Source organism: Diadema antillarum, unplaced genomic scaffold, assembly GCF_040938485.1.
Source record: "Diadema antillarum isolate AM-2024a unplaced genomic scaffold, OU_Dant_1.0 seq00000463_RagTag, whole genome shotgun sequence".
NCBI classification, from domain to species: Eukaryota; Metazoa; Echinodermata; class Echinoidea; order Diadematoida; family Diadematidae; genus Diadema; species Diadema antillarum.
In genome coordinates this window covers 573,203-600,627 of record NW_027271434.1, presented here as the reverse complement: position 1 = coordinate 600,627, position 27,425 = coordinate 573,203, and the positions used below count along the sequence as shown (strand labels likewise).

The 27,425-nt window shown below is 38.3% G+C and overlaps 1 protein-coding gene across 1 annotated transcript in view; it reads left to right on the top strand.

Annotated features, from left to right (window-relative positions):
* Positions 1-2,718: 2,718 nt before the first annotated feature.
* Positions 2,719-27,425, top strand: part of LOC139733209 (adrenocorticotropic hormone receptor-like) — a 69,173-nt gene continuing 44,466 nt past the window's right edge. Inside the window, exon 1 of the mRNA XM_071644046.1 lies at positions 2,719-2,835. The gene's annotated coding sequence lies outside the window, so the exon portion shown is untranslated. The remainder of the gene's footprint in view (positions 2,836-27,425) is intronic.

The following is a 27,425-nucleotide window of genomic DNA, read 5'->3' as shown; positions in this document are numbered from 1 at the left end:
AAGTTTGGATGTGCGTGACAGTTCCTGGACTCATTTCCAGGAGGTGAAGGTAAATGGAAGGAGGGTTATTGTCCCGCTAGACAGCATTATATGAAAAACAAGAGTGGGACAGCGCTTTCTAGGCAACGAGATGAAATCCAGAACATGTCATTAGCAGAGGACAAAACATGAAGGCAGCTGGGGAAAGGCTACATAATTAGGCTTTTGTTTGTGGAGAACAAGTTCACATTCTGTACTATTAAAGATTGCTTCCTTTTTTTTTCCTCTTACTCTGTTGGGCGATTTTCAAAATAGATGTCAGATATAAAGCGTAGCTGAGAGTTTTCGTGACAGAGGCAGCCCTCGCTAAACTTAATGAGTGTTATGCGCCAGATTTTGCCAGCGGAAATATGATTGTGACCTTTGAAGACCAGATGTTCACTAGTCACCTTAAAGCAGAGCTGTCATAGATGTTGAGGCTGTATGTGCTTGATGATGTTTACCCATGTCAGTCCATTTGTGTGTGTTTGTGTGTGTGTGTGTGTGTTTGTGTGCATGTCAGATCTGGCACTTTCCCCATCACTCGGACGAGTACGAGTGCTGTCAGCAATTAAGGGTGACCAAACGAAATGACTTATTTGACCTTTGCTATGTGTGCCTGGTTGTATAACCTGTGTTCGTTTTCTTTAACATGCCCTGATTCTGTGTGAAGATTCCCTTGTTTGTGTCCCAGCCGTAATTTAGTGCAGGACAAAGGTAGCTCAGAGGTAAATGAAACCTTAAGGTTGTGAGCATTTAAAAAGCCTGCTTAATTTCCCTGAAATTTTACACAATGAGAATGGTGATAATTATGATTGTGATTAAACTGAATGATGATTCAGGTATCATTATCATGACCAGTGACTGCATCTTGATCAAAAAGATATCACTAAGATATTTTAAAAAATGTAATAAAGACATCACTTAATATCAAAATTTTTATTATATAAACCCATTCCTTCCATTATTCTTGGAGAACCTTAAATGCCCTCAAACAATATTCTTATTATCTGTCTACAAAATACAGACATGTTTATGAGCATTAGCAGTCAAGCAGTATTAAGTGTAATTCCTTTCCACGATCGTCTGCACGTGTCATCTAACAATGCAAAATATCAATCAGGCATGAGATGTAAGATAAAAAATAGAGCCTGCGCGGGGCTCACAAATTCTTTTATTATACACTAGAAGGACACCTGACGTAAGGGCCATTCTCATTGCAGGTGAAAACTCACGATATTAGAAAAATCGCGAAGTTACGGTGAAAGTTGCCTAGCAACTGTCTCTAAACCATCGCCCGAAAAATCGCAAGACGGAGTGCGATTTTTCTAACTTCGAACGAAACTTCGCAAGGAGTTTTGCAATGAGAACGCACGCAGCATAAATATCGCGATAGTACTCACGTGACTTCAGTATCCGCTTGACCCCAAACAAAGGCCGAGCGCACGATTGGAGTAAACTGGGCATGCTCAGTACGTCATGAAAGATTGCGATTGTTGGCACCGGAGCTAACTTCGCGATGTTTACCTGCCAATGTGGACACAAAGGTAAAACATTGCGAGTTTTCATATCGCGATTTTTTGCAATGAGAATTGCCCTATTGGGTCAGGGAAAGTCAAACTTTAGTGAGCTCAGCCTCAATTGCTATATGTACATCTTCATCTGAGTTTTGCAATAAAACAAGCACACTACTATGCTTGAAAAGGTAAATTATGCAAAAATGCATGCAATTCTAAGACTAAAAAAGAACAAATATCGTTAGCAGAAACTACATTCTATCCAACAAAGTCATTTTCTACTCGCTATAATACAAGTAAATATAAATTTAGGCCAGGAATTGAGACACCCTGGTGCGAATTGTGGGAACCTGGCATACCCAGTTCCTGGAAGGAACAGGTTGATATGAGAGGACATCACTTGATGTTAAAATGGAATACTTTTATGTGTAATATCCACACTTCTGATATGTTGAGCAGATTAGAAATGAAGGTATTTCTTGCATATTTTCCTGCCTCTGAGGCTGTCATCAATGGACGTTAGTTGGTTTTGTGTACCAGTATCGAGTCAGCCTGAAGACTAATCAATAATAATTATGATAAATTATCAGCATAAGAAATCCGCTGTTATGGAATGAAGACATCACTTGACATTGAAATTATAGACTGTTATGCATCATATTTCAAGTTCAACTTCTCAGAGGTTTAGCCAGTCTAAAAACGATGGTGTTTCTTGTCTTTTATATTTTCCTTCCTCTTAAAGATATCAGCAGTGAGTTGAGTTTATTCTACTGGTTTCTAGTCAACATGAAGATTGATCAATGATTATGATAAAAGATCAACATAAGAAATCCACTGGTATTGTATGAAGATATCACTCAGTATTGAAATTAGATACTATTATGCATCATATTTCAATTCTTTTCACAGGTGTAGCAGTCTAGAAATAAAAGTATTTCTTGTATATTTTTCTTCCTCTTAAGGTTATCATCAGTATCTATCAGTATCTTGTCAGCATGAGGATTAATCAGTAACTATGAGAAGTGATCAATGTAGGAAATCATCAGATACAGGTATATTGATCCAAGGGAGAAAAAGATCCTTCTCCATTTCCATTTTGTGAGCAATTAATGCATATCAAGTGTCGCGCAATGATTTTGTCGCAGGTTTCTGAAAGGCGTTCTGCAGTTTGCGGAGAACCTGGCGACCCAGACGAGCATCGAGAGAAACCGATGGGATGAGAGCGTGGAGCTGACAAAAGGCTTTCTTCAGAGGATTCATCAGCATTATGGGAGGATGGAGAGGGAGAAGGAAGGCAAAGGTGAGAATAATAGCAGTTTAAAATTGTGTTTGCTGTGGCTGACTCTCAAATTCCTCTTCCCATTTTGAATGCACACATACACACCCACAGAATACAAACAAACACCAACACCCACTCTGACTCTCTGAAAAAGTGGACATTTTCGCATCGTGGAAAATTTTGTGCATTTCGCGCCAGCAGAAACTACTGCGAAAATAAAAGCATCCATTTTTTTTTTGAACGCTCACTGCTATGTAATGTTTCAATTCCGCAGAATTGGAAATGCGCAAAATTCAGCTTGCTAGGTAGAGTATGAAAATTACTTGCAATGTTGGTACTGTGTACAACTGTAGCACCTCTGTTGCCTCCATCGGCATAGCTACCCTGTATAACCAGTAAGGTGGGTCTCACCTCCCTGGTTTAACCTTCCATGTGATACTAACAAACAAACACATCCAAACACTCATTTGTTCTTTTATATCTACATGCGTCATTTCAGATTCTTTGTCTAACATTGTTTTTGATTTTTTAAAAACATATACCAGCTTGGGGGGGGGGGGAGGCAGAGTCATCTCCACCTTGATCTAAGTTTATCTGTTTTGGTTTTGTTGTTAGGAAAGATGCTTTGTTTTGAGTTTTGTGTTTAACGTTATCCCCTCCCTCACCTCATATACTAATCATATGGATGATTGATGACTAATATGGCCATATCTTATAAGTGGATACCTGTTTAAGTTTTGTTTCTAGGGAGGCTATTTTGTTTTGAAGTCCACGATGTAGGCCCTACTTCATCGGCTTTATCATCTTCCTCCATTATGTGCATTATATGCATGTATGTATGTGCAGTATGTAGGCCTATATCACATAAATAGACATAACAATTGCTCCTGCGACAATTGCTCTGGTAGTATGTTGGGACTTTGAGTTAGGGTTAGGGTTGTGATAGTGTTTTCGGTTTAGTGTGCTGCGAGGATTAGGAGTAGGGTTAGGGTTATATTTGTAGGTAGAATTTGTGTTTGGCTTTAGCGTGCAGATATTTCATGAGAGCAATTGTCGCAGGAGCAAATGTCGTAGAACCCACAAATATATCTTGCATTGAGGGGCTCACTTTGAAATTATAGATCCCAAGGTAACAGGAATAGCTCTATTTTTAGAGGAGTGCATCCCCTGAAGAGAAGAGTGGCTCAAAACAGTGCATGATAAATTAGTTTCATATCCCTCCAACGAATCTTTACTAAAATAAAATCATTTACATATTACAGTGCAGACAATCAGTGTACTAACGTGAACGTGATTATTCAGAGTGGTCTGTGAGGCCGACACTGATAGCAATTTGGCACACTATCCAATTTATAAAATAACATTGACCGTTCTCATATCTATTGCCGTGTTTATGCTTCCCCTTTTCGGGCCAGAATCAGCGTTTTGAAACGTGATTAGTGCAAAACGCTGTTGCGTTCATGCTCACTTCGATAGAAATGCTGATTCAAAACGCCAATCCAAAACGCACAAAAATTTGCGTTTACGATCAGCGTTTCTGACTAATCACGTTTGACGGGGAAGCATAAACGCAACAGCGTTTCTAAACGCATTTAGAGTGACGTCATCTAAACGCCTTTCCGGTTCACGTGAAAAAGCGCGCGCCCGGCCAGCCAGCTACCCTTGCCTGTGCAGTTTTCCCATGTACTGTGCATACGCATGTCTTTCCCAGCTGCTCTCCCAGGCCAGACCACCGATCGCAGCACGCGCCCCAATTTGACCTGCCTCTGCTGAGGTCAGCGAAGCAATTGTAAACGCTCTTTCCAAGACTCGAAGAAAGTGAGCATAAACAGTGCTCCCGTGAACGGCGTTTTGAATCAGCGTTTTGAATCAGCGTTTCAAAACGCTGATTCTGCCTTCGCAAATTGAGCATAAACACACCCTATGATGCATTATTCGTGGTATAGTGCACTATACTATAAATGTTGCATCACACTATAGCACATTTATCTCCATCAGCATTTTGTCCTCATCATCAACATCATAGCGATGATATGTTTACTGTAAAACCAGAAATGTTCCGTGTATATTTGAATTTTGCAAATTTCGCAAGAGCCAAGATTTGCGAAATTAGAATGCATGTAAAAGTTCTTGTCTACACTATATGCATTGAATGCCAGTGACAATTCCTGAAAATTTCATGTTGCAAAAAAAAAAAAGGTTGTCAGTTCCAGTTTGCGAAAATTTCATGCGGCAAAAATATCTTGCTTTACAAAAGTCACAAGATGCGATGTAGACCAATCACTGGACAGGGTTTCATTATTGAAGAATAAATATAAGACAGCTATGGCCTTATTGAAAATCTTGGTAGATGCTGTAGTCAATGTTATTGTTATTCTTTCTCAATCTACAACCATTAATACCTTGAATTCCGGTGATCTATAAGAAGCAAATTTTGACTGTCAGCAGTGTGTCGGTAGAAGGTATACGCCTCAGGCGAGATCTGTTGGCACTCAGAATTAGCCAAGGTCAAAGCTGTCCAGCTGCTGACCCTAGGGAAATTGAGGGGGGAGGGTGACAGGGGAATGTGTCTAGATTTATATTGCGCCTCTCCCTGAAGGCGTTTAAAATTAGAACACTTGGAGTTATTTTAGGATATAGTCTCCCTCTCTCCCTCCCTTTCTTTCTCCCTTTCCGTCCTTTTATCATTCTGTTTCTCGATCTTTTTCTCTCTATCTCACTTTGGCAACTGTTGTAAGCCCAGACAAAATGAACGAATAAATGAAATATAAAATAGTGAATAAAACTAATAAATGAATGAATTGATAAATCAATAGAAGGGCATCTGGAAAGAGTTAATAGAATTTGGTTGCTTAATTTGAAATATCACCAAACAAACTTCTGTTGATACTTGGGCAATAGTGTAGAGATAGAACAGGGAGGAGAGAAGAAAATGGATAGAAGTATGGCAGTAATATGTAATTCTGCGGACTATCTTGATACTTCACAGACTTGACTTGATTTGAATCTTGAATCTGCATCTGTTCTCTCTCTTATATTCTCATTCTAGTTCACTTTCTTTCTTGTCATTGTATTTGAATACTGCTATAAAGCAAGATATATTTTTGCGACATGAAATTTTTGTGAATTGGAGCCGACGGCCTTTTTTTGTGACATGAAATTTTTGTGAATTGCCACTGGCATTCAGTGCATAGGGAACAGACAAGAACTTTCCCGTGCATTTGAATTTCGTGAATCTTGGCTCTTGCGAAATTCACTAAATAAGAATGCACATTAACATTTCTGGTTGTACAGTACATTACAGACATGGATTTTTTTTTGCTTTTAATAGTCCCATACTTTGAATTACAGACTATTCTTTTGAAATGCAATTACTTCTGTCTTGCAGCAGTTTTTAGTCCAATTCATGTTGTTTTCTTCTACTTTTGTGCCCTTAATTGTCTATAGTGTTGTTTCCCATGCATTTCCAGTTTCCTGTCACCTGATCTCTCAGTCCCCTTCAAACTTGTTATCGAAGCTCTTTATAGCTCCTTACTGCTGTAAACAATCAACATCACAGTTGGCAGAGGAATTCCTGCTTTGTTCTTTCATTGCTAGCACACTCCCATGTTCCGTTCAAGGGCGACAGAAGGAAGATGAACTGTATGCAGAATCTCCCTATCCATCAGCACTCTGAACTCTCGTGACCGCTAGAAAGAATTTTCACTCTGTGGGTCCTGATTATAGGAGGGTAGGGGGAGAGATTTTGAGGGAAGAATCAACACTCGATACCGACTAATTTCAGGAGTGTTAACGAAAAATATGTTGACCTGGACTGTAAGCATGAGATATATATGGAGTGTGGTCACAGCAGATCAGTTTTGTTATTGAGAGTCACAAAGTCATCTTCACAGAGCTGTAACTGCAGTGACGTGGCTCAAACAGGGCATTCAGACGCAAAAAATTTATACTAGAACGGTACAGCTATACCAAAACGGTATAGCTATACGATGAATTTATACGTCTGAACGCTGACTAACGAAACGACGTATAGCGAAACGACGGTCAGAGCATCGTTTCGAACTAGAACTCGATAACGAATCAGCATTCCATGTCCATCTGAACGTATGGCGACCATAGAACGGTATAACTGGGCGGGGCTTAATGGGAGCGCGCACGAAAGGTGACCCCACAGCTGTCACTCATGACTGTAACAGCATGCGTAGTGGGAAACTGTGCATCTATACGACGTTTCCCAGAACGGTCGAAATTAATGTCTGAACTGTCTGTCGGCTATACGATGATTCTTTATACGTCGTTTCGTTATCGAGTTTTGGTATAAAATGGCATGCGTCTGAAAAGGCTCTAAGATGGGACAAATAGAAAGGACTATTGTTTGTTGCTGTATGTGAATGCAGGAAGATTTCCAATATCTCAACCCAGTCACTAATGCCCACCACATGACATCCGGTTTACATACTCTATGGAGGTTGGGCAGAGTGTCTTTCCTTCAAATATATTTGTATGTTTCCAGAGCCAATTTCTCCTTTCATATCTGTCACATTCCAGCAATTTGCCAGACTGCCTTAGGCAAGGCATAATGAAATGTATAGTTATTTTAAAACCTCTAATCAATCAATCATATCACTTTCTGAAAGTAGTTTTGTATCTCTCATAGCTGTCACTTCATTTCCTGTTATATACTGTATATATATATATATACAACTCCCAGTTGTCTGACAAATTTTGTTCATCTACAGATGCATTTTTCGTCGAGATATGATGTTATTTCATATCCCCCATAGACAGGATTTAAATCCATCAAACAGATATATAATGCTGTGAAAAGTCAGATTTGTTAAGATTTAGACACAAAGCAAAATGGGATCTTCAGAGGAAGTGACGTCGTGGGCACACAATCGTGATGGCATCTTCAAGGCCTCCGTCGGACACCATTCTTCAGATTACCCACGTGTTGGAAGAGAGGAAATACAAGTTTATTGTGACATGAACATAATGCACCAGTCTGCTGCTTTGATTTCACTACCTTTAAGTAACATTCTCCATGATTGAGATCACCGCTCTGATAAGAACATTTAACAGAAAGAGAAATAAACAACATATACATAAAGATAAAACCAAAACAACCAAAACAAACTAAACCCTTTCTGTGTCAGGGACTTCAATTCAATTAACTTCAATAGTTTATTATCTCCATCATCAAAAGAAAAGAAAAAGTTGACATAATCCAAATTGATACAATTTTTTCATTTTTCTTACACTCGTCTGATAAAGGATTTTTTTTTTCAAATACAATATAAAGTATACATGTATGCACGAATGATGTCATAAAAAAGAAAAAAATGCACTTTGCCATGGTAACAAAAACAGTAAATAATCACAATGATGGAAAACAGTGTTCCAACTTCCACTAAAAAAGCCAAGCTTGTAAGACGTGGAACACTGGAACAAGACAACAAGAGCACCAATTTGTTATATCAATAAAACATTCATTTTAAATTCTTCTATATACTATTGTACATTTACTCACTGATATATGATGCTGATACTATGAACAATACTTAATAGGATTTTATAATGCAAACATATTAACTATGTAACGTATCACATTTGTGGCACAGACACTATGGGGCCAGGTATGCCAGGAAAATTGAACGGAAAGGAAGATATGTAATCGGCCACAAAAAACATGACGACAACAACGGCAATAACACAAAACACAGAAATAACAGATATTGAGGAAATGCACTCAGACAGATACTGGACAACGAAGAACGAGGAAAGAGGATAGAGAAGGAAAAGGAGAGGGACTTTGGATAGTGTGTACAATGCTATGAGGTTTCCTTTGCCAATCACCACTCAAAGCAAGCAAAGGGTTAATTCGGTTTGCCAGGAAGACTTCCACTTGTGAAAGTCACCTTGTGATAATCAACAGAACAGGGAAATACAGTTTACGTCAAAATAGGTGACATCAATTTCATAAAGAAAAGGAAGACGGATGTTAAATGCAGACTTATTAAATGCAGTGAGCAGTGAAATTGACCCCTACAAAGTACAATAGCACCCAGGATTGGATGTATATTAATGAAAAAAGACTTGGCCATAGGGTGTGAACACAACAATCATAGCTGTGAAGAAACTGTTTGTCTTGGCATGTAAAGAACTCGTTAGCCTTATTATATTCTCTAGTTTCACTCCTGCTCATCTCTCCCAATCACGTTTTGACCAGGCCATTGTGTGGCTTTATCTCTAAATGACACAATTGAGTTCGCCCTGAACTCTCAGTTTCATGGATTCCTAGCATTGTGTTGGCAATTTCTTTTGTTATATTTTGATGGTTTCTTTGTTATATTTTGATTTTTTTGTCTTCTCACATTCCTCCTTATTCATATATGTATTACACATACATACACACCTACTTATCGATTTTTAAAACTATTTGCTGTATTAAAGATTCAGGTCCTTGTAATTCTAAATATAAAGCACCAGGGGTGGACCCAGGAATTCTGTAAAGGGGAGGTGCCTTTGCAAAATGAAAAGGGTGGGGGTGTTTTTTTTCTCTTTATTTCTGTTGTTTTAACCTAAAATAAAGAGGGGGCCCGCGCCCGGTGCACCTTCCTCTGGATCCGCCACTAAAGCACTGTATATTATATAAGTGCTTATCATATATGCACATTTATGTATATGGAGAGATTCACATTCTGATAAAATTTTTTCTGCATCTTCTGCCTATATGCTAATTATACACAGTGCTGTGACCTGAGTTATAGAATACAGACATTTTTATTTTCTTTTTTGCATTTATGATTATTTTAGGAGGATAGAATTGTTTTGCGTGATTTGTTTACACACATAATAGAATGTCATATCATATGTGTGAACTCCTGCCAAAAAAACTGCAAATTTTGTGAAATACAGACTGTATTTTCATGACAGTGATAATGTCAGGGCTTGTAAAAATATTGTGGAAATAACAAAATAATGAAAATACAAAATCATGCAAATGGGTCAGAGACTCCGAAAGTGGCTGCGTCATCCTCCGAAGTTATCATGTGTCAGTCAGTGATCGTGATATCAATGGGGCATTAAAACTCCTCTATGAATGACAGTGGTATTTGTGATGGAGTGGTTTTTTTTCCCCAGGGTTTCTTCCTGTCAAGCTCATTGCACTGTCGAATGGCAAGGCAGAGTTTAAAAAGCTCGGTTTCGAAAGTTCACTCGGAGAGCAGAGCACAAGTTTCACAAGCTATATACCTCCTTCCCTTGTCCAAACAATGACTCAATCTATTTTTGAATGTTCTTGGCAATTCATTTTAAAGGCTGTGTGAATTTCCTTTTTAAGGACCCACTTCAATCCTTGCTTCGTCTGTAGTGTCAGTAACATCTCTGTCTTCAAAGTATTATGTCCAGGGGCCACACGCAAATCAATCCGCGCTTATGCTATAGCCCCACTGTATTACTCATTGTTGTATTGCTGATACGTTTTGCTGTACATTGTGTAAAGGCGATGAGGAAAAAAGAAATATTTTGTTAACAACTTATATTTATGTATATGTATGGCACAAACAATGTATGTAATTATACATGTACATGTATGTGCAATGATAATGCAGGAACCAATAAATCAAATCAAATCAAAATCAAAGTGAAGGTTTTCAAATCAAATCATGAAGCAAGTGTTACTTAGTACTTTTGTTAGACTTGTTTAAACTAAGCATCCATCCATCCATTGTATCAAGTGTTTTTTTTTTCTTCAATAGATTGACAAATTGCTTGATACATTGATGTAAGTAAGCACCAAATTAATCATTGTTGCAGTAGTGAGTTAGAGCTGAGAGAGAGTTGAACTGAATATATTATCATCAACCACCCCTTTGCTCCCCTCAAATAAAAAGTCTGCTTCTGCAATAAGTCTGATAAACACAGTTTTTGAAATCTGACTGAAGCAATAGAACACCTCAAACTGATATTGAGCTGTATTTTCTTGTGGAAATTCCCAAATGACAGTTTGTATAATATGTGAAGATATAAATTATGTGTTACACAATAGCACATATGTTTGCTGTAGTAGATTGCATTCAGTTTCATGATTTCATATTCTTGGGGCAAACACATTTCACATAGTGAGTGAGATTCAGAATATTGTGTTCAGAGGACAAGTTCACTTTCAAAGCATAATTTACCATTTGCAGATAAAACAAAAACCCAGCATCAGTGCTTTAAAATAGTTCTAAAATGTGACTTAGGTATAGAAACAACTACTGTAAACATTTGAATCCATATTTTAATCGATGTTAAGTAGTGTTAAATACACAAAATGTGAACAATAATTATAATAAAGATGTTTCATGGGTGTATGCAAGGGGGGGTCGGGAGGGTCGTACGACCCCCCCAAATTTTCAGAAGGTCCACTTTTTGTGAAAGATATTTTTGTTTTTTGAGGGCTTTTTACTCTAGGCCCTATAGAAAAAAGTGGCCAGGTGGTCTTCCAGCAAATTGTCAAAAACCTCATAAATTTCGTAACTTAGTTTTAATATGCCATACCTTATTTCCAAACTGCACTGCCATGCTGAAAAAGTCACTATTGTATGCACCAAATGGCCCCATTTTAAGATATACAATTCAAAAACTCTCTACCGTGGGAGGGGGGATACCCCCCTCTCACACCCTTCCCCCACTCGGTCGCTGCCCTCCCTCGCAAAGGTAAAGGTCCAAAAATTTTGATTACGACCCCCCCAGAAAAAATCCTGGATACACCCCTGTGTTTCCAGATTAAATCATCTGTAGTTATGGTTTATTAAGAAAAATACTGATATCTCCTTATGTTTTAGGCTTTATCGCAATATGTTTTGTGATACAACAGACCTACACATATTATGTGATATCTTGAACATTTTGAAATCACTGCTCCCAAAGGTAAACAGGATGTTTAATATATGTGTGGATTTAATGACTGCAGCAGTATTTGTAGAACACATCAGTAAAATCTTGAGGAAAATTTGACAATCCGTTTGAATGTAATGAATTTTTGAAGTTTCAGCGCTTCCGTGACTGGATGAGAACACTACCACAGTTTGTGATGCTACATGTATAGAATGACATTTAAAGGGGAAGGCTAGTAACTGATCAGTGGGAATCAGTGGAAATGCTGGGAGATGATTGTTCCAATCCTTATGGGATTCATTCAAGAGTTCATTGTATATCTATTTTTGTGTGAAAATGATTTGCTTCAGAATGGTCTCATATTCAAGTAATGTGCAGTTTAATGCTTCCAGGTTAGCGTCCCTGGTCAGTGACGGAGCATTAATCTGCACATTACTTGAATATGAGACCGTTCTGAAGCAAATCGTTTTCACACAACAATAGATATACAATGAACTCTTAAATGAATCCCATAAGGATTGGAACAATCATCTCCCAGCATTTCCACTGATTCCCACTGATCAGTTACTAGCCTTCCCCTTTAAAGGAAATATAAAGAGGGTTCAGCATATTTTCACTTTTATCGTATAATAAAAGAGCACTTGAATTTCGATTTTCAGAAGGTGGGGGATAACATTACCCTAGATATGTGTCAGTAACAAGTTGAGGGAATTTTTATAAAAAAAAAAACATTGTGGAATTCTCTTACATTTTGTATGTATTGTTCTGCGCGTGTGACATCACAAACTGTAGTTGTCTACTCATCCAACGATGGCGACACTGAAACTTCAAACTTCATGACTTTGGAACGGATTGTTCGATTTTCCTCAAACTTTCACTGAAGCGTTCTACTGATGTTGCTGCATTCACTCAATCCACGCATACATTTAAAGGTGAACTTGTCCTTTAAATTTCACCCACAGGAAATCTTTGCTGCAGTGTGAGGGATAGGGTTTCCAGAGATATGGCTGCGTGACATTTTGCCAGGGCTGTTTGCATGTGTAGCCCAGAGTCATATGGGCAATTTGTTTTCATCAAAGATATATTCATTGATGAATTGTGGTGTGGTATCTCAGCCATCCACCAATCTATCGTATTTCTGCCTCTCTTCTTGGCCCTTTTTTTTCTATCCATTTCTTTATCTCTCTGTACCAATCGCCCTGTATGTTTCCTACCTGAGTCTCCCAGTTGCTACATGTTTTTCTCTCTTTTCTCTCTTCTTTCTTACTCCTTTCCCTTTTGCAATAAATTTTGATTCTTTTTCTTCTCTTTTTTCTTCTTCTTCTTGTCCTCCTCCTTCTTCTTCTTTCCCTTTTTCTTTTCTCTAACTCTTTCTTTCTTTCTTTCTTTTTCAGTCTATGAGTTTGTCTATATTTTGGCAAGTGTTCTTAATGCAATTATTACCAGATGTAGGATTTCCCATATTCCACTAGCAATATCATTTCTTCTTTTTCTACTTCATCTTTTACTTGTCCTTCTACTCCTATTTTTTTCTCTGACTCTTTCTTGCTTTTTCTTCCAGTCTATGGGTTTTATATCTATTTTGTCCAGCATTCTATTATGAAATGCAGTTAGTACTGGACATACAGCATTAACCGTTATTCATTATCAGTATCATTGATACTTCTTCTTTGTATTCTTCTTTTGTTCTCTCTGACTTTTTTTTTCACTTTCTCTTCCAGTCTATGGTTTTGTGCCTATTTTGTCCAAAATAGTTATAGTATTGCAGTTATTAGGAGATATATGGTATTTACCATATTAGTTATTTGTTTGTTTGTTTCAGATATACTGTAAAAGTGGAAATTTTCGGGGTGTTGAAGTTTTCGTGCATTTCGCGCAACCAGAAACTAGCACGAAAATACAAACGCGCGAATACTTTTGCTTGCCATAATAATCCTATGTTCCTGTGCCAGGGTGGTCCACGAGGGGTTTTAGCATGTCGCTGCAACATGCTAAAATTCTTGTGCAACATCCTAAAAAGCCAGCAACATGCTATGCAACATCCTCAAGAATTTGCAACAAGCTCAAAGTAAAAGTATTCAAAAATGTGCAAAACATGTGCATAACATAAGAAACATCAAACTACCAGGTACTTTAGATATTTGTGTGCAAAACATGAGAGAGAACATTGAATGTAAGCAGCACAAAGAGAGATAAGCAGCAAAATATTGCGTACTATGTACTCATCGTGTGCGCTCTGCGCATATTCAATTTCTGCAATATTCTCAGATTCTGAGCTTGCAACATGCTAAAATTTCAAGTTGTGGACCACCCTGTGTGCGTGATGTCTTGATTCCGCGGAATTAAAAACATGCAAAACCCTTCTTGCCCGGCCAAGCGCGAAAAGTTAATTGTGCGAAAATTTCCATTTTTACAGTAGACAAACATATAATGTGATATAGTATCCACAACTTGAAAGTATTGTGATAAAACATTCCAAACATTCCAAACATGATTTTTCAGAATTGTTGCCACGGGCAACAAAGCTTCATCAGTTGCTGTAATCCTATCAAGCTGTATAGTACTGAGTGGGTTAAATACTCGTTCCTGGCTTAATCTTCCACACATTGCATTTGTGTGGGCTATTAAGAGCTGCCTGACTACAGTGTTCATAGCAGTGAGAGTGATCGTGTTAATTCCCTCTCTTTTCCACAAGTGCGAGTTGTCAATATGAGGCATTTCAGCAGTGTCAGGGGACCAAGTGCTCGTAGTGTAAACACAGCCACAATTGTCATCCGCTGAGTGCATTATGAGTCATTGCTCCGTTCCAAAACCCGGCAGCGCAGAAGAAATCGCACTGATTGGAATTGCATTTTACGGCGCTGAGCGATGCTAAAAATAGACGCTCGCTTCCAGACCAGTCATTCATTCATATTTTTTCCTCATATTCTTTTGTCTGCTATTCATCTTGTTTATCGACTTTCTCGTCATATTTTCCTGGTTTCGCTTCCTATTTTCCTTTTTATTCAAACTCCAAATATTCTCTGTTTTTGTTTCTCTCTTATTTCTTTCAGTGTTTTGATATGTTTGGCATTCATCTCCCCCTCTCTCTACTCTCATCTCTCTTTCTCTCTCTCTCTCTTTCTTTGTCCTTATTTGTATTTTTTTCTGTCATATTTTTTTCCATCTTTCTGTCAGTGTGTTATCCTCTCAGAGTGTCCACAGCTAATATCGATTCTGTGTGTTTCCGTATGACCCCTTCTCTTCTTTGCCTTACCTTGACTTGTCTGCAGCATTTTTTGTTTCTGTGTACGTGTTTTTTTTTTCCATTTGCAATGTTAGCGCACTATCAAGATTGAGGAAGATATTCATCAATGCTTGTTTGATATAAGTTGAAAAGGACCAAATTTCTTGATTCTTTGATTTTCGGGCGAATTTTTTTAATGTTGGTTTGTTTGTTCTTTTTGATTGTTTGTTTGTTTGTTTGTTTGTTTGTTTGTTTGTTGGTTGGTTTGTTTTGTTGTTTGTTATTCTTGGGAGGGGGAACAATTTTCCACATGCAGGTATACTTTATGCTGGACCTGATCCAGTCCCTCTGCTAACTTGTCACTTTGGTTAAGGGTCAGTATTTTGATACCACCATATCATATGGACTGCACCCCAGTGCAAGTAATGGAATGACCCCAACCCCCTTTCAACAATGATATGATTTTGTTTACCATTGCTCGTGAACGCATTTCCATATTCTCGCCTGCATTTCCCATTAGGAGAAATCTGGGACTCGTCTGTGTTTCTATGGCTTTGTGGGTCATGATCAAGCTTTCCCCCGCAAGCTGAATAGCGAGCTTTAGAATTGCGACGCGATAATGTTTATGATACACCTCCTCCAGGGTTGGACAATGGGAAAAGCTGTCTCGCGCATGTGCAGAACAACATTTCTTGCCTAATGAGCACGTCATAGGATTAGCATTGCAGATCTAAAGCGCTCTAATTGCAAAGTGAGTTCAACCACTTCAGATGATTGCTGTACAGGGAGTTGCTAGCATTATAGTTGCACAAGAAATCTTTAACAAGTGTATCATACATTCAGCTACGTAGTTTGTGTGCCTGTCTTGTATTTCAACACAGGGAAACCCTTCAGCTGTTTCTGTTATGAGCCCATGCATGAAACTACAATTATGATAAATGCATAAAGTAAAACGCATAAAGTTACTGAAGTATGAGTATGATTTTAAAAAAAAAGCAAGTTGTATCATATGACTTTAAGTGACATGTACCATACAACTCATTGACTTAAGTAAGTATTGACTTGAGAAAGGATCCATCTCCATTTTAAAAGAGATATGTATCCCTTGGATTTTACTTGTGTGAGTGCATTTAGTGAAGTATTGGGAATTTAGCCTCTAAACGGATGGATAACATGTACTGTAAAAATGGAAATTTTCGCGGTGCTGACATTTTCGCGCATCTCACACAATCGGAAACTAGCGCGAAAATAAAAGCACTCAAATATTTTTGCTTGCCGTATGTTCCTGTAGTTGATGTCTTGATACCATGGAATTAAAAACACGCGAAACTCTTCTTATCTGGCCGAGCGCGAAAAATCAGTCGCGTGAAAATATCTACTTTTACAGCACCAGTGTTTAAATAATGCTGTCACTTTCTGTACTGTTTCATTGGAGTCAGGCAGCACAGAGATTGCATAGTTGTCATTTTGTTTTATATACCTCATTTCTAGAATCCTCTCATCTGATTGGTTAAAAGGGGAGTCATTAAAATAGCTGTGCCCTATTTTTGAGTTACTGTGACCGGGGCCTGGGCACAGTTAGTAAATAGGTTTTAAAAACAGTCGCGACCCCGTACACATAGATCGCTCATATGTACGCACCAATGATACGACCGCCGCGCATTCGATCAGCGTGCTGTAAAAGAGACTAGCGGAGACTGGTTTGGAGACAGTCGGAACTCGCAACCCCGTACGTACATACACTGTGTACACATAGATGATCACTCATGTACGCACCAATGATATGAACGACCGCCGTGCTGTCGATCAGCATTGATTACAACTTACAAGTGCTGTAAAAGAGACTAGAATCTATATTTTCGGTATATAAAACAAATAATGACTGCTTGATATTTGGGGTACAGTTAAAATTATGTAGGCCCTCGGTGATGTGAAAACCTTAACCATGCCCTCAGCTTCGCTTCGGGCATGGTACGGTTTTCACATCACCTCGGGCCCATAATTTTAACTGTGCCCCTCATAGCAGTCATTATTTGTATAATATTAAGTGTAGACCAAGTTGTATTTGTTAGCTTGTTAGTGGCATAGATTTTATTGCAATCAAAGAAATTAAACTGTTCATTGGCAGGCTTTAATGGATGTATTCCAAAAGTTTTCTTTCCACTACTTGTTTCCTTTGAAAGATTTACTTTATGTTTTGTTCATTGTAAATTATATTAATGCCATGAATGTCATCAATTGTGAATTTTTGTGAATTACGTTCACATCGTAAACGTCATCATGAACGTCATAACTGGTATTGACAGAAATTTCATGGTAATTTGTGTGGCTGCAATTACCAGTGATTAAAGTCAGTTGTCAGAACAGAATGATTCCAGCAAGTAGGAACATCAGACTCACCGATCAAGAAAATCTAATTTCCATATGATTCCAACTACATGCACGAAAGCATTACGTCATCAGTAGTAGTACGCAAGAATTCCTTTGTCTAAACGAACAAAACTAATTATCTGTCATGGCTGAGTATTTTGCAGTGAACAAAAATTATTATATTTCTCCCTGTAAAACAGTGAGAAATTGGTCAAAATGATTTCCTAGAGTTCCCTTCTGTCCCTCATGCATTGTCAGATGGACCAAAGATAAAAAAATAAATAAATGTGGATCAGTAGCAGTCATCTTTCTAATTCATTTGCTAAGGCCTCATTCAACAACATTGTTTATTCGAAAAAAGGACAAACACTACTTTTTCTGTATTTTTTATATCTCTCTTTCTTTTCCTTCTCCTCCTCCCCATCTCTTTTTCTGTCTCTGACTTTCATCTGTTTTTTTTTCTCTTTTTCAAATGTTTGTTTTTTCCTTTATTTTTCTGCAATGCAGTTATTATTTTATACATGTTTCAACTGTCTAAATATAGCATTTTTTGGGGTTCTTTTTAGAAAGAGAAATCAGGGAGAAAGAGAGGAAAAAAAAAGTAGGTGGAATAGCAATGAAAGAGCGTGGGAATACTTGGGATTACCATGACGGGAAGAAGCCACATTGCAAGTAGAAAATAGCAACGCTGCACCTGCCTACCATCTTTTCCCCAAGCTCATTCAGATGGTAGATATATAGAGAAGAATATAATTTTATTAGATCCAGAACTGCTGTAAATTTGGAGGAATTATTCTCTGCCTCCACCCCCTCCACCTTCCATTCTTTTCCGGCCATTATAGTGCTATATATGGGTAGCAATCAAGAGAAATTCGTGACGAATGTCGAGGGATATCAATACTGGATGTGAGGTGGATCTATTCAGAGAGGAAAGAGTGATGAACGCAAGTCAAAATGCTAATGAATGAATGACTTGAATATAAGGAAGTAGCCATCACAAGCGAAATTATGTTAAAGCCCTTTTAGCAAAAGAGGACATGTTAGATACATCATAATGTTCTCTTCATTGAGCCGTTGTAGGATACTGTAAGACCAGAAAACTTCATGGCATGAAACTTTTGTGAATAGCCGACCATGTCATAAAATAGGAGCATAATACTACATGTATTAATAGTACAGGGTAATGGTGATCACACACTGCTGATCGATATGAAAGACATAATAAAACTGAGTGCACAGTACTAAACTTGTGCAGTTAAAAGAAAAAAAAAATGAATGGGTACTACTAAACATGCATAGTTAAAAAGGGGAAAAAATGAATGGGTACTTACTACTTGTACATACAGTGGTATACAGCATAGTATTGACATTCAATGCATTGTGTTGAAAAAAAAACAACAACCAAGCGTTCAGGTGCATTTAAAGGAAGCCAAAACTCAAAGAGAAATGTGGATTGAGTAAAAGCAGCAACATTAGTAGAACGCATCACTGAAAGTTCGAGGAAAATTGGACAATCGATGCAAAAGTTATACATTTTTAAAAGTTTTTATGTTGGAACTGCTTGATGAGGAGACTACTAGAGGTTATGACGTATGTGTGGACAACAATATAAAGAATATAATGAAGGGAATTCCACAAAAAAACTAATTTTTCATGAAAATTACACAGTCCATCAACTTGATACTGACATATGTTAAAGGTAGCAATTATTTCCCCTGCTTTCTGAAAGCGGTTAGTCAAATGCGCTTTCATTATGCTAGAAAAGCAAATTTTTTGTGGAATTCCCTTTATATTTTTATGCCTCCGCCATGATGTGTCGGTTGTCTGCCCGTCTGTCTGTCCGTCCGTCCGTAATCAATTTTGTGGACAGTGTAACTTAAGAAACCGTTTGAGGTATCCTAATGAAACTTGGCATGTATATGTATGAGTGGGCAAAGTTGTGCCTATCAACTTGTAGGCACACATGCTCAAGGTCAAAGGTCAAAAGGTCAAGGTCAAATGATAAAAATTTCACTATTTCTCCCATATCTATGCAATGCCTAAAGGTATTTTCTTGAAACTTAGTGTATACATTAGCTACCAAATGAAGATTCTCCAGAGAGAGTTTCAGATTATGAGGTCAAAGGTCAAAGGTCAAGTGAAAATGTTAAAATTTTACTTTTTTCTCCATATCTCACAAATGGTTCAAGTGGTATGTTCATGGAACTTAGTACATATGCATGCACTGACTGGCAGTGATTATCTAGGGAATGTAGGGGTCATGGGTCAAAGGTCATGAGAGTGTCAAAGGTCAAGGTCAACTCCTCAAAATTTCACTCTTTCCCTCTTATTTATGCAATGCCTGCAGGATTTTTCTTGAAACTTAGTGTAATGTATTACCCAATAGAGATTCTCTTGAAAGTTTCTTGCCTTAAGGTCAACAGTCCAGTGAAAGTGCTAAATTTCACTTCTTCCTTAAACTTATGAAAGGGTCAAAAGTCAAGTAAAAATTCTCAAATCCCCAAATATCTGCACTCTTAGACAATATAGCCATTCATCCAATTAAACCTAATTCAAGAAAAGTGAACATTCAACACATTTGCGACAAACCTGTCATTTTAATATTTTGCCAATTATGTGAAACTGTCATCACACATTGTAAAGACATTGTACTATACAACTATTGTGAGAACCATGCATTATGGCGGAGGCATACCTGTCGCCACAGCAACATTTCTAGTCTTTATATTGTTGTCCTACATACGTCATAACCTCTCGTAGTCTCCTCATCCAGCAGTTCCAACACCAAAACTTTAAAAATTCATAACTTTTGCATCGATTGTCAGATTTTCCTCAAACTTTCACTTCTGTGTTTTTCTAATGTTGCTGCCTTCATTCAATCCACATTGCTCTGTGGGTTTTGGTCTACTTTAAGTATTTGTTTTGGATTGCTTGTGTTGCAAAACAGCGATGGCAGAACAGACCAACTACATTCTTTTTTTACCCATTATTTTTCAAAAGAACAAGTCAAAAAGAGATCACTTTCACTATTCCTAATTTCTACCAAATGAAAAGAAAAGGCAATGTTTCAAAGAACATGTCTTGAACCCTCTGATATTGTGGAGTGCTGAACAAGACTTGTTAAATGCAGAAGTTATGACTCTTACTGTGAAGATTTGAAAATATATGCGTGTAGGCTATTCCGACTGACTAAACATGCTCTGAATAAGCATGGCTCAAAGGCATTAAATTTGTATGTGAACAGTTACACATTATGAGGGTTTTTTTCTGTTGTTTTGGGTGGGTTTTTTTTGCTATCTGAAGGTGTTCTCTATGCTTATCTGTCTCTATAGGTTTCACGTAGGCCTGTAGGTGATACCTATACTGGGATGGAATTAATACTAAACTACATCATTGGGATGGACCTTGATAGCAAAATTCATCAGTGGAGCCTTTGTCCTGAGTTGCAGAATGTCATAAGTCAAGCCACTTTCTTTTTTATAATGAGCAACAACAATGTATTTGCAGTTAAAGGGTGTGTACAGTTGTGGTCGAGGTGAAGATTTAGCTTTTAACGTTTTGCGAGATATTCAGAAACCACTCTATGAGATGTCAAAGAGCATGCAATTCTAAGGGGTATCAAAAGTTTATTTGATGAAAATCGGTTTTGAAATAGCTGAGATATCCAAAAACAAAGTATAACAAAGAGATCCTAATAAAGTTGTGGCCTGCCGCCTTTTATTATTTTCACTTTTTTGGATATCTCAGCCATTTGAAAACCAATTTTCATCAAATAAATATTGAATCCTACTTAAAATTACATGCTCTTTCATATTTCATAAGATGTTTCTCATTATCTTACTTAAGAATGTTCAAAACATTAATCCCCACCTCAACCAGGACTGTGCAGTCCCTTTAACAGATCTTACTACACGTCTTTTCTTCCTTATCATAGTTAATCAGACTAGACAGCAAATATGTCTTTACACTGAGCATTATTTTCACCCATAAAATGTAAATGAAGGTGCCACAGAGGACACAAATATAAAACACTATAAGGCTGACTGATAACTTGTCATTTCCTTACATTTTAAGTTATCAATTTTTTTTTCTTGCATATTTCCTGGAAGCAAAGATTTGCCAGACTCGTCTTAATTCCATTTGACATTAACATGGATTCTTTATCCAAATTCATATGAATTTCTTTTTTAACTTTGTTTTTATTTTTTTCCGCCATCACACCATCAGAAGAGGAGAGAGAGAGAGAGAAAGAGAAGGAGAGAGAAAGTTTAAGGTGACAGAAGCTTGCTTATATAACACAATTTTTGCTGTTATGAAATTCATACCTGCCAAGTGCAGAAGACCTTCAAGGTGACTGAGAAGTGCACATTGCAGTCAAGGGCAGATTTGCAGCTGCATCTATCAGCTCTGATCAATTACCGATCATTTTCTCTTGGCTCCCCTTACTCCTCCTCTTTTTATCTCTCTCCCCTCCCTCTCTCTCTTCTCCCCCTGTTCAGACGCAAGCCAGTTTATACCAAAACTCGATAAAGAAACAACGTATAAAGAATCACTGCATAGCCGACAGACCGTTCAGACGCTAATCTCGAATGTTCTGGAAAACGTCGTATAGATGTGCAGTTTCCCACTGCGCATGCTGTTATGGTCATGAGTGACAGCTATGGGGTCACCTTTCGTGTGCGCTCCCATTAAGCCCTGCCCAGTTATACTGTTCTATGGTCGCCATACATTCAGATGCACAATGGACACGATGGAATGCTGATTCGTTATCGAGTTCTATTTTGAAACGATGCTCTGACCGTTGTTTCATTAGTCAGTGTTCAGACGTAGAAATTCATCATATAGCTATAGCTATAGCTATAGTTTTGGCATAGCTATACCGCTCTAGTATAATTCTTTTGCGTCTGAACACCCTGTCTGTCTCTCTTTCACCTGTGGTGATATCACGCACATTATATAAATCATTTTGATTACGTACCTGTGGGAGAACAAGGAATGAAGTCGGAAAGCGGTGCCTTTGTGAAAGCCCGCACGTCAAGGTGGAGAGTCTAGACCTCCTCCCGTGTTGTTGTTGTTGTTTTGTTTTTTTTGCATATTTAAGACGGTCCTATGGGAAGCCGTGTTTGCCATATTGTAGGTCATTTTGCACACATGTTTTTTTTTTTTTTATAGAAAATGCTAAGTGAGAAAATTAAAGAGTGCTTTGTATAACAAGTATACTCACAGACAGATGGAAATAGATAGGGGGCTACTCCTCAAAAGAGAGGTGTATTTTCGTGGCAAGGGTGATGGGGAAAATGCTTCAAGGTTTTGTACTCAAAAGAGGAAGAAAATGATATACAGTGAGAATGGTCTGTAATTCTTACAAGGTACAGAGTGATCTTGGCCTCATTTCATAGAATTGATTTAGCAAATGTCACTTTTACAGTATACAGGTATGTAGTTTCTGTGACACCAGACATGCAAGACCCACCAGCCTAAATCACTTTTAACACTGCAGTAGTTACAATGATTGCAACTTATACTAATTGCCCATCTTTTTATGAGATTTATATTTCAAAGATCAAGATGTGTTTCTTCTGGTTAAAAAAAAAACATGCCTTTCTTGTGAGTCAAATGGAACTTTCCCTTGTTTCTATTCGCCAATATTTTTGTTTTCTTTTTTTTTGTCTATAAAGACAGGTTTAGCCAGCTGAAATGATAATGAAGATAGTAATATGATATCCATGATTTCATGTTATCATCACGCCATTCCCTTTTTGTGTTTCATTCCAAATTTATTATTATTTTTTTTTAAATATTTCACTTTCCTATATGTTTATATTTGTGTATGAACATATGCATGGTATCATGATTTTCATCATTTTTGTTGTTTTATTACTCATCTTCTCTCTTGCATATTCCATTCAGTTGGGAAACCCTACATTAATCTTGACTGAGAATAAGATTGTAATTGATGTGTTATCTAATTGGCAGGATCAATGCACCAGTTATTATATCACAACCAAAGAAAGAAACAAATCAGCCCAAGCAGGCCCACCTCTTCATCACACAGAATGTAGGATGCTCAGAGGTCTGTCTAGGGCTTAAATCACCCTGTTCCCTCTCTTCTGTTTTATCCCCACAACAACCACCCTCTAATTGGAAACAACCTTACCTCAGAGAAGTTAAAAAAAGAAACAATCCCAGTAAAAATAAATGCAGTAAAATCCAATGTACTCCAACTTTGCATACTATTCCTGTCACCATGACGACATTCAGGGATTTATGAGGCTCTGAATTTGGAAACTATGTGGATGGGGGAAATGTGGTCATTGCCATTCACAGCGAGGGAAGTTGACTTTGTGTGCTATATTTGGCCTCCTTTTGCTGCTTTATGCATGGATAGTACATTAAAGTTCCCATTTTACCGCAATAGCGAGCTTTAGAGCTGCAACGCTATTAAAATGTTCACGACATGCCTCCTTCCAGGTACGACAATGTAAACCAACTGTCTCGCCCATGTGCAGAACAACATTTTTAGCTTAAGATGCATCGCAGGTTTAGTGTCATCATTGATGAAACAGTATGTCATTGCTAAGCTTTAAATTGACTACTAGTATTCCAAACACTAAAACAGTTCAATATGGACAGGAGCATTTGGTATACAGTAATGTTTAAAGAGGAAATCAGCTGTTTGGAAATGACACAACACTTAGGATTGCAGCGATCAGTTGAGACCAAGAGGGTTTTGAAAAGGAGATGAAAGTCAAATTGTAAATTAATAGTATTGATGTGTCATATCTGAACAATAAAGACACAGTTCAACATTGTGAAGAAATGGTCAATTTCTGGTGACTAAGCTTCATCATGATATTCCAAATGCATGCAGAGACACTCCAGGATAAAAAAAAAAAATCACCATGCCAATTGATGTTTACTGAATGGTTTATTCTAACATACTACTGTTTAAGGGGAAAATTGAGTACGGCAAATCTGGTCTCTTGCAAATGCTACATTTTTTGACAGATTCAGGTCCATTTTTCACAGCTATATATCTTCACAGTGTAAGAGGTTTTGGTAGTATGTATGAAGGATCATGCAGCTCAAAATCTTTTTAAACTGAAAATATCATTGCCTTTAAGACTTTTATGAAAGGATACAGAGGATAAATAAAGGTATCTTCAAGCAAGCCTGTTTTTCTGTAGTAGCATCGTCGATGGCAATAAACAAGGACTGTAATTGAAAAACTAAAGGAGAGAAGCCTGCAAACACAGCTCCGTGGAGCGGCCGACTGCATTACCTGTAATCGATGCAGAATAGAGAAAAGTCAACCCACATAGAGCTCGGATGAGCCCCTCAACTCCCCCCCCCCCCCCCCCAAGGCGTCGCTAAAAATAGACCTCCCTGTTGCATATAGTAATATGGGGAACCATTGATGGAGAATTCAAATACAAAGCGCTCAACTCCCGGGCACTTTAATTCCCTTCTCTCATGGCCCAATTTAGTGCAGACTCCCAGATTACGGGACATTAGCCAAACAGACACTGGACAAATCTTGCGTGATGCAGCTAGAGGACGATTGTTGGTTGGGGGGGGGGGGGGAGGAGGAAGGAGATTGCCGTTGTCGCATGCAAAGGCAGAAATATACATAGCAGGCATGTCATAGCGTGATGGGATGCTGTCCATTCTTTCACGAAAGCCGTGCTTATTTTTGTCCGTTGTCATGGGGACGAATTAGAATGGAAAGTTTGCTGATGTAATTGAGAGACCCAGAAGGGCTAGTGGGACGTGGGATGGGGGGGGGGGGGGGTTGGTGCAAAGAGGGGGAGATGTGATAAGCCCTGTGTAATTTGGCGCTCTGGAGCAAAATGATTTGATTTCAGAGAGGGAAGGAATATTGACAGACCATCGTTCTCTCCCCTCGCCCTTGCAAGGGAAGGAAAGTTTACTCCACAGAGAACATTTGTTATTTCGTGTTTTCTTCTAGTAGTCAGAGAATACGAAAGTGATGAATCAGTGAAAGCGTGTGTCAAATTTGACAAATAATGTCAGGACCGTGACTGTTGTTCACAAATTTTCTGAAATGCAGGCTTTTTTTTTGTTCTTTCACATCTTGCGTCAAACAATGTGCAAAACGTTAGGTCATTGTTTGAAAGGCAGAAAGAAGACACTGACTCAGCTTACACTTCCAGGAAGGGGTTTATAACATTATTCATGTGACCTTGAAAAACACAGTCTGCTCTTAATGATGACGTTACTTCTGAAGTAATGTGCTTTTTTTATCTCCTCCTGTCATCAAGACCAGGGATGCTAACAGGTTGATTGTTTTTATCTGAAAGCGCTGCCAGTTTGAAAGATATGGTTGGAATGTTATGTACTCAGTGTCAATTGCTGACAATGATAAGCGCCAAAGGGGCACTGCTCATACGTTCCAATGGAGTGAAAGGCTCAATGCCTGGTTGACGAAGAGTTGTATCTTTCTTTCAGTGCTCTTCCGTTTGTTTCTCATTCGACGCTAGAACTACTCTTCACAAGTTAAACTCAGGATAACTCATTTGCAAGTTTGTTTGTTTGTTTGTCATTTTTTGTGTTTGTTTTTCTATTCATAGAGCACTAGAAAGCCAGCCAGTCAGCCAGAATTGGGGGAAGGGGGGGGGGGTGGGGGGGAGGGAGGGGGAGCGGAGTTGGAGGGTGGGGGGGAGGGGGAGTAGGAGTGATTGCGATTCCTCAGGATAGCTAGTAGAGGTGCAGTCACCACCACTAATAATCAGGATACCCCAGGAGTTAAACTATGTGATGGCTGCATTGCTACTGCTGAATACCCCTTCATAAATGTAGTTTCCATGACCGTTAAACTTTATTTTAATGTCTCATTAAGTAGATAATGAAACAGTGAAAGAGACTCTGACAAGAATCCTAATCATACTGTGGTCTGGTGTCATGAGAATGAAAAGATTGTCGAGTTGCTCACTCTGTTGGCGAGTCGGGATCACTTCCTGACAGTTTTATGAGTGTTTAAATTTCTGGTCTTGGAGTACGGTAAAGAACAGAGAAATGTACTCTTACATGTTACATTCCTGTCAGAATCAGGGTCAATACTTCATGGGTTGTTAAATTTGCAAATGGCACCGACTCATGTTATTCATGATAATTAACTCTTTGTGTGCCACGTTCGCACGTCCGACTCAGTCGACGGCGTGCCAACTTTGCATATTCTGCTCAAACCCACAAACCCGCCCAAACCGATTGATAAATCGCCAAATGCCGCAGTTCAATGGAATCGTTTCTCGAGATTCTATTCCTGTCACACATGTGGCATGCATTTTATGTGATGACTGGCTATCAAGTGGTGTTCCCAACTGGATTTGCGGGTAAATTCTAATTTCAAGGCACTGTTTTGTGTGCAAAAGTCATCCCTTTACAATAATGTAGCTACTGATCATTTAAAAGAAGAACGAGAATTAATTTGTCATACAATTTACACCAAAGGAAAGTTTGGTATTTTCTCTACGCCTTTGCTCATTAGGCCAAAAAAAAAAAATTGTTGCATTGGCGTAACATGAGATTTTCAAATAGGGTCGGTCGGGCGGATTTTTTTTATTTTTTTTATTTTTTTTTTGCTACCTGCATTTTACGTGTAAAACTCGTGCTCAGCTCAGTAAACAGTTACAACTGCTGCACCGAATGTGCTGTGTTCATCTATTCTACAAATCATTTATGAGGCCGATATTACTGGAATTATACCCCTTCACAGAATTTAAAGATGTTGAAATCCCTATCCTGAATGTTTTCACTTCATATTTTACTATTTTGACTTAGATAAGATAGATGCAAATTGACCCATATGTACGATCTTTTCATCACACACGGCGATCTCTATTACAGTCCCACATATACAGATTCGTGTAAGTTCTCCACACAAGAAACCTATGGCAAAACTGTGCACAATACATCGCAGTCTGAATGCTACGTATACACTGAATAAATCTTGTTAGAGTACGTGTCCGTGTTGGAAACAGATGACGTACTGATCAAGGAAGGCTTATGCGAGGCACTAGATCTCTCCCTCGTACATCCGATATCCCCAGAGCCGTTTCCACTTCCGGGTTTGTGCGATCGCGATCGCAATCAACAAGATATTTGATATCGA